Below are 8,484 nucleotides of genomic sequence, written 5' to 3' on the forward strand. Positions count from 1 at the left end.
TTAGCATATATTCCTAAAAGTGGGATCACTGGGTCAAATGGCAGTTCCATGTTTAATTTTTTGAATTAACTCCATACTGTGTTCCATAATGGCTACACCAGCCTGCATTCCCACCAGCAGAGTTGAGGCTTTCCTTTTCACCACATCCTCGCCAGCCCTTGTCATTTGTTGATTTGTTGGTGGTAGCCATTCTGACAGGTGTGAGCTGATACCTCGTTGTCCTTTTAACTTGCATCTCTCTGATGGTCAGTGATTTTGAGCTTTTTTCAAATGTCTCTTGGCCATGGGTATGTTCCCTTTGGAGAAGTGTGTATTTAGGTCCTTTGCCCATTATTTAATTGGATTGTTTGTCTTCCTTTGGTTAAGTTGTAAGGGTTTCTTATACATTTTGGATATTAACCCTTTATCACACGGATCCTTGCCAAATATGTTCTCCCATACTGTGGGCTCCCTTTTTATTTTGTTGATGGTTTCTTTTGCTGGGTAGACAGTTTTTATTTTGATGTATTCCCATTTGTTTAGTTTCTCCTTAGTTTCTTTGTCCTGGGAGATGTATCTGTAAACACATTGCTATGAGATGTCTGAGATTTTGCTGCCTATGGGATTTTCCCTACTCACATTAGGTCTTTTAACCATTTTGACTTTACTCCTGTGTATGGTGTATGTTCGTGTATTGTTTCATTTTTTGCAGGTTTATCTGTCCAATTTTCCAAAAATATTTATGAAAGAGACTGCTTTGACTTCATTGTATGCTCTTGCCTCCTTTGTCAAATATTAATTGAGCATAATGGCTTGGGTGGATGTCTCTGTTCTATTCCATTGATGTATATGCCTGTTCTTGTGCCAGTACCAGGCTGTTTTGATTTCTATGGCTTTGGGGTATAATTCGATGTCTGGTATTGTGATCCCTCCATCTTTGTTCTTCTCTCTCAAGATTGCTGTGGCTAATTCGGTCTTTTTTGGTTCCATATAAATTATTGGAGTATTTGTTGTAAATCTATGAAATATGCTGTTGCTTTTTAAATAGGGATTACATTGAATCTGTAGAGTGCTTTGGGTAATATGGACGTTTTAATGATGTTAATTTTACCAATCCATGATCACGGTATATTTTTCCATTGGTTTACATCTTCCTCTATCTCTTTATTCAACATCCTGTATTTTTCTGTGTACAAGTCTTTTACCTGCTTGGTTAAGTTTATTCTTAGGTATCACAATTTTTTTGATGCACTGCTAAATGGAGTTGTTGGTTTGGTTTCCCCTGTCTGAGAATTCATTATTGTTGTATAAAAGTACCATCGATTTCTGGGTGTTAATTTTGTCTCCTGCTGCATTGCTGAATTCATTTATTAAATCTAGGTGTTTGTGTGTGTGTGTGTGTGTGTGTATTCTTTAGGGTTTTCTATGTACAATATCATGTTGTCTATGAATAATAAGAGTTTTACTTACTCCTTTCCAATTGGATGTCTTTTATTTCTTCTTCTTGTCTCATTGCTGTGGCTAAGACTTCCAGTACTATGTTGAATAAGAGAGGTGAAAGCGTCATTTCTGTTCTGTTCCATTTCTTAGGGGAAATGGGTTTGGTTTTTGCTCATTGAATATGATTCTGGCTTTGGGTCTTTCATACGTGTCCTTTATTGTGTTGAGATATGAGTCCTCTTCTCCCACTTTGCTGAGAGTATTTATCAAAAGTGGGTGTTGGGTTTTGTCAAATGCTTTTTCTGAATCCATAGATATGGTCATGTTGTTTTTCTCTTTCAGTTTGTTTATGTGATGTATCATGTTTATTGATTTGTAAATATTGTACCAGCCCTACATCCCTGGATGAATCCCATTTGGTCATGGTGTATGATCTTTTAAATATATTCCTGGATCCAAATTGCTAATATTTTGTTGAGGATTTTAGCATCTATGTTCATCAGGGATATTGGCCTGTAATTCTCTTTCTTAGTAGTGTCACCTGGTTTTGGAATTAGGATAATGCTGGGCTCATGAAAAGAGTTTGGAAGTGTTCCTTCCTCTTGGATTTTTTTAAATAGTTTGGGGAGTATAGGTGTTAGTTCATCTTTGGATGTTTGGTAAAACTCCCCTGTGAAAGCATCCAGAACAGGACTTTTATTTGCTGGGAGGTTTTAGATTCCTGCTTCTATTTCCTCAGTTGTTATTGGCCTATTCAGGTTTTCTGATTCTTCCTGTTTCAGTTTTGGGGTACTGTGTCTCTAGGAATTTGTCCATTTCATCCATATTGTCTAGCTTGTTGGCATATATTTGTTCACAGCACTTTATTACAATCCTTTTTATTTCTGGGGTGTCAGTTGTTATAACTCTGCTTTCATTTCTGACTTTATTTATTTTGGTCCCCTCTATTTGTTTCCTGTTGAGTTTGGCTAATGGTTCATCAATCTTTTTTATCTTTACAAAGAACCTACTCATGGTTTCACCAAGTCCCATTCCTGAATGGTGAAAGGTTCTGCAGTCAGCAGAGCCGTCAATCAGGAGGAGACCAGGGGAGACACACAGAGGTCAGGGATCAGTGCATGACTTGGAGAAGCTTTGCAGACACAGTGGGTTCTCATGGCTCCTGTAAACCCACCAAAGGAGCAAGGAGGGAAGTGTGGGAGATCTCCTCCATCCTACAGATGTGAGTGAGGTGAAGGTGGAGCCACTACAGCACCTATGACATGGAGGCTGGGAAAATGCTGTGATTGATCAACTACCCAACATGCAGCCTCTACCTGGGCTATTATCCTGTAAGAGCCCTCAAAGGAGTGATCAACAAAGGTTCCAACACCGTCATTATCAAAGGTCAACCTCTAACCCATGATTTTAAATAAAAAAGATTAGAAAATTTTAAAGCTGTCCTCTTGACCAAGAGATTTCTCAAGTAAGCTGCTTGTTGAAATGAGGTGAGTTCCAATGAACCTTGTTAAACATCCCTATGAAACTGCACAACACGGGAAGCACACACTGCTGTCATCTCACATCAGTGCTGGTGTGACACCTCTGGGGGGAGAGCTGAGGTCATTTCCTGTGGCACTAGAAACTGCAAGTCCTGGCACCTGTACAGGGGAGGTGACCAGGGAGCAGCCCTCATGGGCCCTTTGCACCATTCAGATGGGTCCATCCAGCTTCCACTGTCCGCGGGATTTGCACCTGTTTTATTTACTGTGGGCCTGTCAGAAGGAAATGCCCTACGGGGACAGGTGGGCATGTGGATCCGACCCCCAGCTCAGCACACAGGGGCCTGGGCTGTGCTGGGGTCTCTCTTGGTGGGAAAGTTTCCAACCACAGGCCGATGAGAGCACTGAGGATGGTCTCTGTGGAGAAAGAAAAGCAGGAAATACAGACACGTGGTGAGGAGAGTCCCCATCACTGCCCACATGTCCTCTGCCAGAAGCAGTGTTACCCCCTCCTCTGGGGTCTGCAGTGAGAAAGCAGGAAATGAGAGCCTCAGAGAAAGAGCAGGAGCCTTCCCTGGAGGCAGCTGAGAGCTTGAGAGGAAATCCCTGTGCCCAACAGGAAGGCCCTTTCCTCCCACCTCCCTCTGCACCTGCTCCTGGGCTGCTCTCTGTGCTGTGGGTCCTGAGAGCCCCCTACTGTTCCAGAGCGCCCCCTGCAGCCCAGCCCTGCTGTCTCCTCAGGGAGGTTAATGTCTGGGCTCACACTGACTTCCCCTCACTGTGTCTCTTGCACAGAAATACACAGCCGTGTCCTCGCCTCTCATGCTGTTCAGTGTTAAGTAAACTTGGCTCTTGGACATGTCCCTGGTGATGCTGAGGCGGGATTTCAGTGTTGGGTTGTAGTCTGTACTTCCACCACCCCACACAGCCCCGACCCACTCCAGCCCCTTTCCTGGAGCCTGGCGGATCCAGTGTACATCGTAGCTCGTCAGAGAGAATCCAGAGACAGAGCAAGTGAGGGAGAGGGTCTGCGAGGGCTTCACCAGTCCTGGGCCCGACTCCTGCAGCTGCACCTGGGACAGGACACCTGGGGACAAGGAGCATCAGTCCTGTCAGTCACCTGCAGTCACAGCCATCCCACGACCCCTGTCTGACCCCTGAGACCCTCACCTTGGGGGGCTGTCAGCAGGCACAGGAGAAGACTCAGTAGCAGGGTGAACTGGTTCTTGGATGCGTCTCTGGAGATGGAGGTTCAGCTCTTGATGGAGGGGCTGTAGTTAGTGCTTCCATCATAACATATGTGCCCCATCCACTCTAGCCCCTTCCCTGGAGGCTGGCGGATCCAGCTCCAGCAGTAACCACTGGTTGTGATGGAGAATCCAGAGACAGAGCAGGTGAGGGAGAGGGTCTGCGAGGGCTTCACCAGTCCTGGCCCTGACTCCTGCAGCTGCACCTGGGACAGGACACCTGGGACAGAGAGAGCACAGTGAGTCCTGGGCTCAGATGCAGGATCCCCATCTCCTCATGTCTAAGCCCTGAATCACTCACATCTGGGAGCTGAAAACAGGAAGAGGAAGAGCCACATGGGAGTCATGTCTTGCAGGTGAGGTCCTCGTCCCCCAGAAAGCATTCTCCAGGCTGAGTAGGCCTCAATTTTAAGTGGACGCCAACTGTGTGTGTGTGTCTGGTGGCCGTGTGAGCATTTGCATATGGGAGGTGTCTGTACATACAAAGGGCAAGAGCTGAGGGAGGTCCTGGTCTCTGGGGCTTCTCCTGGAAGGAGGTGCTGACTGTGCCCTCAGAGAACCAGGTCCTCCTTGGGGTCCTGGTCACTGTGCCCAGGGACCTCTTCTTCCACACCAGGGGCTATGCTGCAGGAGGTGGTCAGGAAGTAGGATTTGGAAACAATCAATGACTCCATTGGGGATGAAAATCAATGAGGCTCTGTTTCCATGGATATAGATAGATATAGATATACTAGAAGACCAATGCACAAAATTCGTGCAAGGTACTTGGCCTCTGCTGCCTGTGTGGCTTCATCCGGAAGGACATCCAGTCTGATTAGCATATTATGCTTTTATTATTGTAGATATTTTAGACATAGATATGGAGATTGACATAGCTAGATCTTCTTTTCTTTATAGTCACTTAAGAATATGTTCATTGATTCATAGATATAGATGTAGATGTAGAGATAAATATAGAGATAAAGATGTTGATGTATTTGTAGATGTACATAAAAGTGTAGATATAGATATTGTTTTCCTTATCCTCAACAAAGTATATACTCATTCATTCTTAGAGGGAAAGCAAAGGAGACAGAGAGAAGGAAAGTGAGAAACATTGATGTGAAAGAGAAATATTGATCAGTTGCCTCCCATATATGACTCTACTGCTAATCAAACCTGCAAGATTTTTATGTATGTATTTATTTATTTATTGAAATTTTTAAAAATTGATTTTAGAGAGGAAGGGAGAGAGAGATAGAAACATCAACGATGAGAGAGAATTATTGGTTGGCTGCCTCCTGCATGCCCCACACTGGGGATGTTTCCCGAATTCTGGACATGTGCCCTGATTGGGAATCGAATGGTGACCTCCTGGTTCACAGGTCGATGCTCAACCAGTGAGCCATGCTGCTTGGGCTCCTCCTGCATTTTACGATTCACAGAGCTGGGCTCTGGTCAGCGAGACGTTGGCAACATCAGACCCCAGCCATTGCCTGGCTGCCCTCTGATCCCAGTGGCCACATACTTACCCACTACGATGCTCTGCAGCTCATGGCTTCTCCTGGAGGTTCCCTCAGCACAGGTGTGAGCTGTGGGAGGTGCTGTGAGGTCAGTGCTCATTTGTGTCTCCCCCTGACACAGGTGGGGCCAGCACTTCCTGACCTTACATGTGGGCACTGCATGTGGTCTAAGCAGGGCAGTTGAGGTCATTTCAGGTCGACCTGGCATCTCAGGGAGGGCCTGGCACAGGAGATGCGAATGAGGGGATGAGGTGGGGCTGCCTTTAAGGCAAAACCTACCAGGGCAAGAAGGTGAGGGCAGAGCACCCGGAATCCTGTGCAGGCCCCATGGGTTAAGAGTGTGGGTGGCAGAAGATGGAGGGTGAAGGTGGAGTTGTGTCTGCAGAGCTGGAGGCACAGCAGAGGTGGGTGGGACCAGTTCTCTTTTCAGCAGATTCTCAGGATGCAGGTGGATTCTCCAGGGGAAGTGGAACAGGTGTTGGGACACGGCCCCGGGGACCAGGTTCTGGGACCCATGAGGAACATGCCCAGCAGGGCTTCCTGCCTCCAACTGGCCGACATGGAGAGGTGGGCGCTTTCAGGGTCAGAACTTAGACCTCCATGTGCAGCCATGTCAGTGAGAGGCAAGCAGCTAACTGCCCCCAAAGGGCTCCTCCCAGGGCAGAACTAGGGACTGATCATGCTCAGATGAGGTTTGGGGCCTGGACTCCGTGTTCCACGCTCAGCACTGTGTGGAGCAGGAGTCCTCAAACTACGGCCCGCGGGCCACATGCAAATACAAATACTGTATTTGTTCCCGTTTTGTTTTTTTACTTCAAAATAAGATATGTGCAGTGGGCATAGGAATTTGTTCATAGTTTTTTTTTTTTTTTAATCTATAGTCCGGCCCTCCAACGGTTTGAGGGACAGTGAACTGGCCCCCTGTTTAAAAAGTCTGAGGATCCCTGGTGTGGAGGGTGGAGAACATTGCTCTCAGTGAGGGGACAGGAATCCCTAGAATGTTTTCTTTGTCAACCAAGAGAGCAACCATCAGGGACTTGGTGACAGGAAGGACCCAGATGAGAAGTCGACCAGATCTGACACAGCCACTTCCTGCTTTTTTCCTGCAGAGAATCTAATTAAAGACACAAAGAAGGAAGAGGAACTGCCCCAGGGACACTAGGAGGGAAGAAAGCATTGACCCCAATGGGAAGGCTGCACACCCTCCAGGGACAGCCTCTGAGCTGGGACCTGGGTTTGCTGGTCCTGAGCGCCCCCTGGTGTCCTGGATGCTCCCTGCAGCCCAGCCCTGCTGTCTCCTCAGGGAGGTTAGTGTCTGGGCTCACACTGACTTCCCCTCACTGTGTCTCTTGCACAGTAATACACGGCCGTGTCCTCGGCTCTCAGGCTGCTCATTTGCAGATACAGCGTGTTCTTGGCGTTGTCTCTGGAGACGGTGAAGAGGCCCTTCACAGAGTCGGCGTAGTATATGTAACCACCATTCCAATTAATGCGTGAGACCCACTCCAGCCCCTTCCCCGGAGCCTGGCGGACCCAGATCAGCTAGTAGCTACTGAAGGTGAATCCAGAGGCTGCACAGGAGAGTCTCAGAGACCCCCCAGGCTGCACCAGGCCTCCCCCAGACTCCACCAGCTGCTCCTCACACTGGATACCTGCAAACACAGAGACACAAGGTGGACTGAGAATCACATGGAAGCACCAACAGGCACAGGCACAGGTCTCAGCGCCCCCCACTCCTGAGAACGACCTTGAGAAATGATCAGGAGGAAAACGCAGCTTGGCACCAAGTCCATGGTGGAGCCGCTGGGGTCCTGTCTCAGGCGCTTGGGTTCTGGGTGTCTCCCCAACATGCCGGGCAAGGGCCCCCTTTTATGAGCAGGAGGAGAGCCCCATTTGCATGGAGTCTGCATATAAGGTGCAGCTGGGACCCTGGGCTGCATGCCTGACCTTGTCATTCTAGGGGCGACCCCAGATGGGAAAAGACTTAAGTACGCTGGCCACAAGGGGTCTCATCTTGACCCCCCTCCCTACCTCCTTTCCTGAGACCCGTCACCCTGACACAATTCCTTGGGGGGCAGCTTCCAGGATTGAGAGTCCTTCCTTGGGTTTTTTTAAAAAATATATTTTATTGATTTTTTCACAGAGAGAAAGGGAGAGAGATAGAGAGTTAGAAACATCGATGAGAGAGAAACATCGATCAGCTGCCTCCTGCACATCTCCCAATGGGGATGTGCCCGCAACCCAGGTACATGCCCTTGACCGGAATCGAACCTGGGACCCTTCAGACCGCAGGCCGACGCTCTATCCACTGAGCTAAACCGGTTTTGGATTCCTTGGGGTTTTTATGAGGACCCAGGGGTGCTCCCCCAGAGGCATGTGGATGGGGCTTCCTCTCACTCTCCTTCACCCGCCGTGGACCATGTTGCCTTTCTGAAGTTTGGGGAGAAGAATATGCATTGGATGAAGCTTTTATTTTGAAGCTGAAAGATTCTCCTTGTTATTTTTCTCCATCACATCATCGACAACACTCGAACCTCTACATGTGAGGAGGCAGGAGAGGCCTGGCTGGACACTGTGGCCGCAGCCTTCGTCTCAAACCTGAGGCCACTCTCACAAGCACACAGCTGTCTCCTGAAACCACACATTTCCCTTAACTTCCCTGCTGTTCGTTTGTAAAAGTCCTGTTTCCAGCCTCTTAAAGTGGGAGAATTTCCATCATTTACTAATGGATTCCTGATGGGTGGTGGGGGCTGGCTGGCTGGCTGGGGTCAATGGGGAAAAAGGGACATATGTGATACTTTTAACAATAAAAAATTATTAAATATAAATAATTAA

General features: G+C 47.7%; 1 long non-coding RNA gene across 1 annotated transcript in view; it reads right to left on the bottom strand.

Moving 5' to 3' along the window:
* The window catches only part of LOC111824377, an 11,943-nt gene extending 4,653 nt beyond the window's left edge, over positions 1 to 7,290 (bottom strand). The window contains exons 1-2 of the long non-coding RNA XR_002827466.1: positions 7,203 to 7,290; positions 6,615 to 6,618 (exon numbers count right to left, since the gene is read on the bottom strand). This is a non-coding gene — a long non-coding RNA (uncharacterized LOC111824377). The remainder of the gene's footprint in view (positions 1 to 6,614; positions 6,619 to 7,202) is intronic.
* Between the last annotated feature and the right edge of the window lie 1,194 nt (positions 7,291 to 8,484).

The sequence above is a fragment of the Myotis lucifugus genome, unplaced genomic scaffold, assembly GCF_000147115.1.
Source record: "Myotis lucifugus unplaced genomic scaffold, Myoluc2.0 scaffold_1306, whole genome shotgun sequence".
Taxonomy (NCBI): Eukaryota; Metazoa; Chordata; class Mammalia; order Chiroptera; family Vespertilionidae; genus Myotis; species Myotis lucifugus.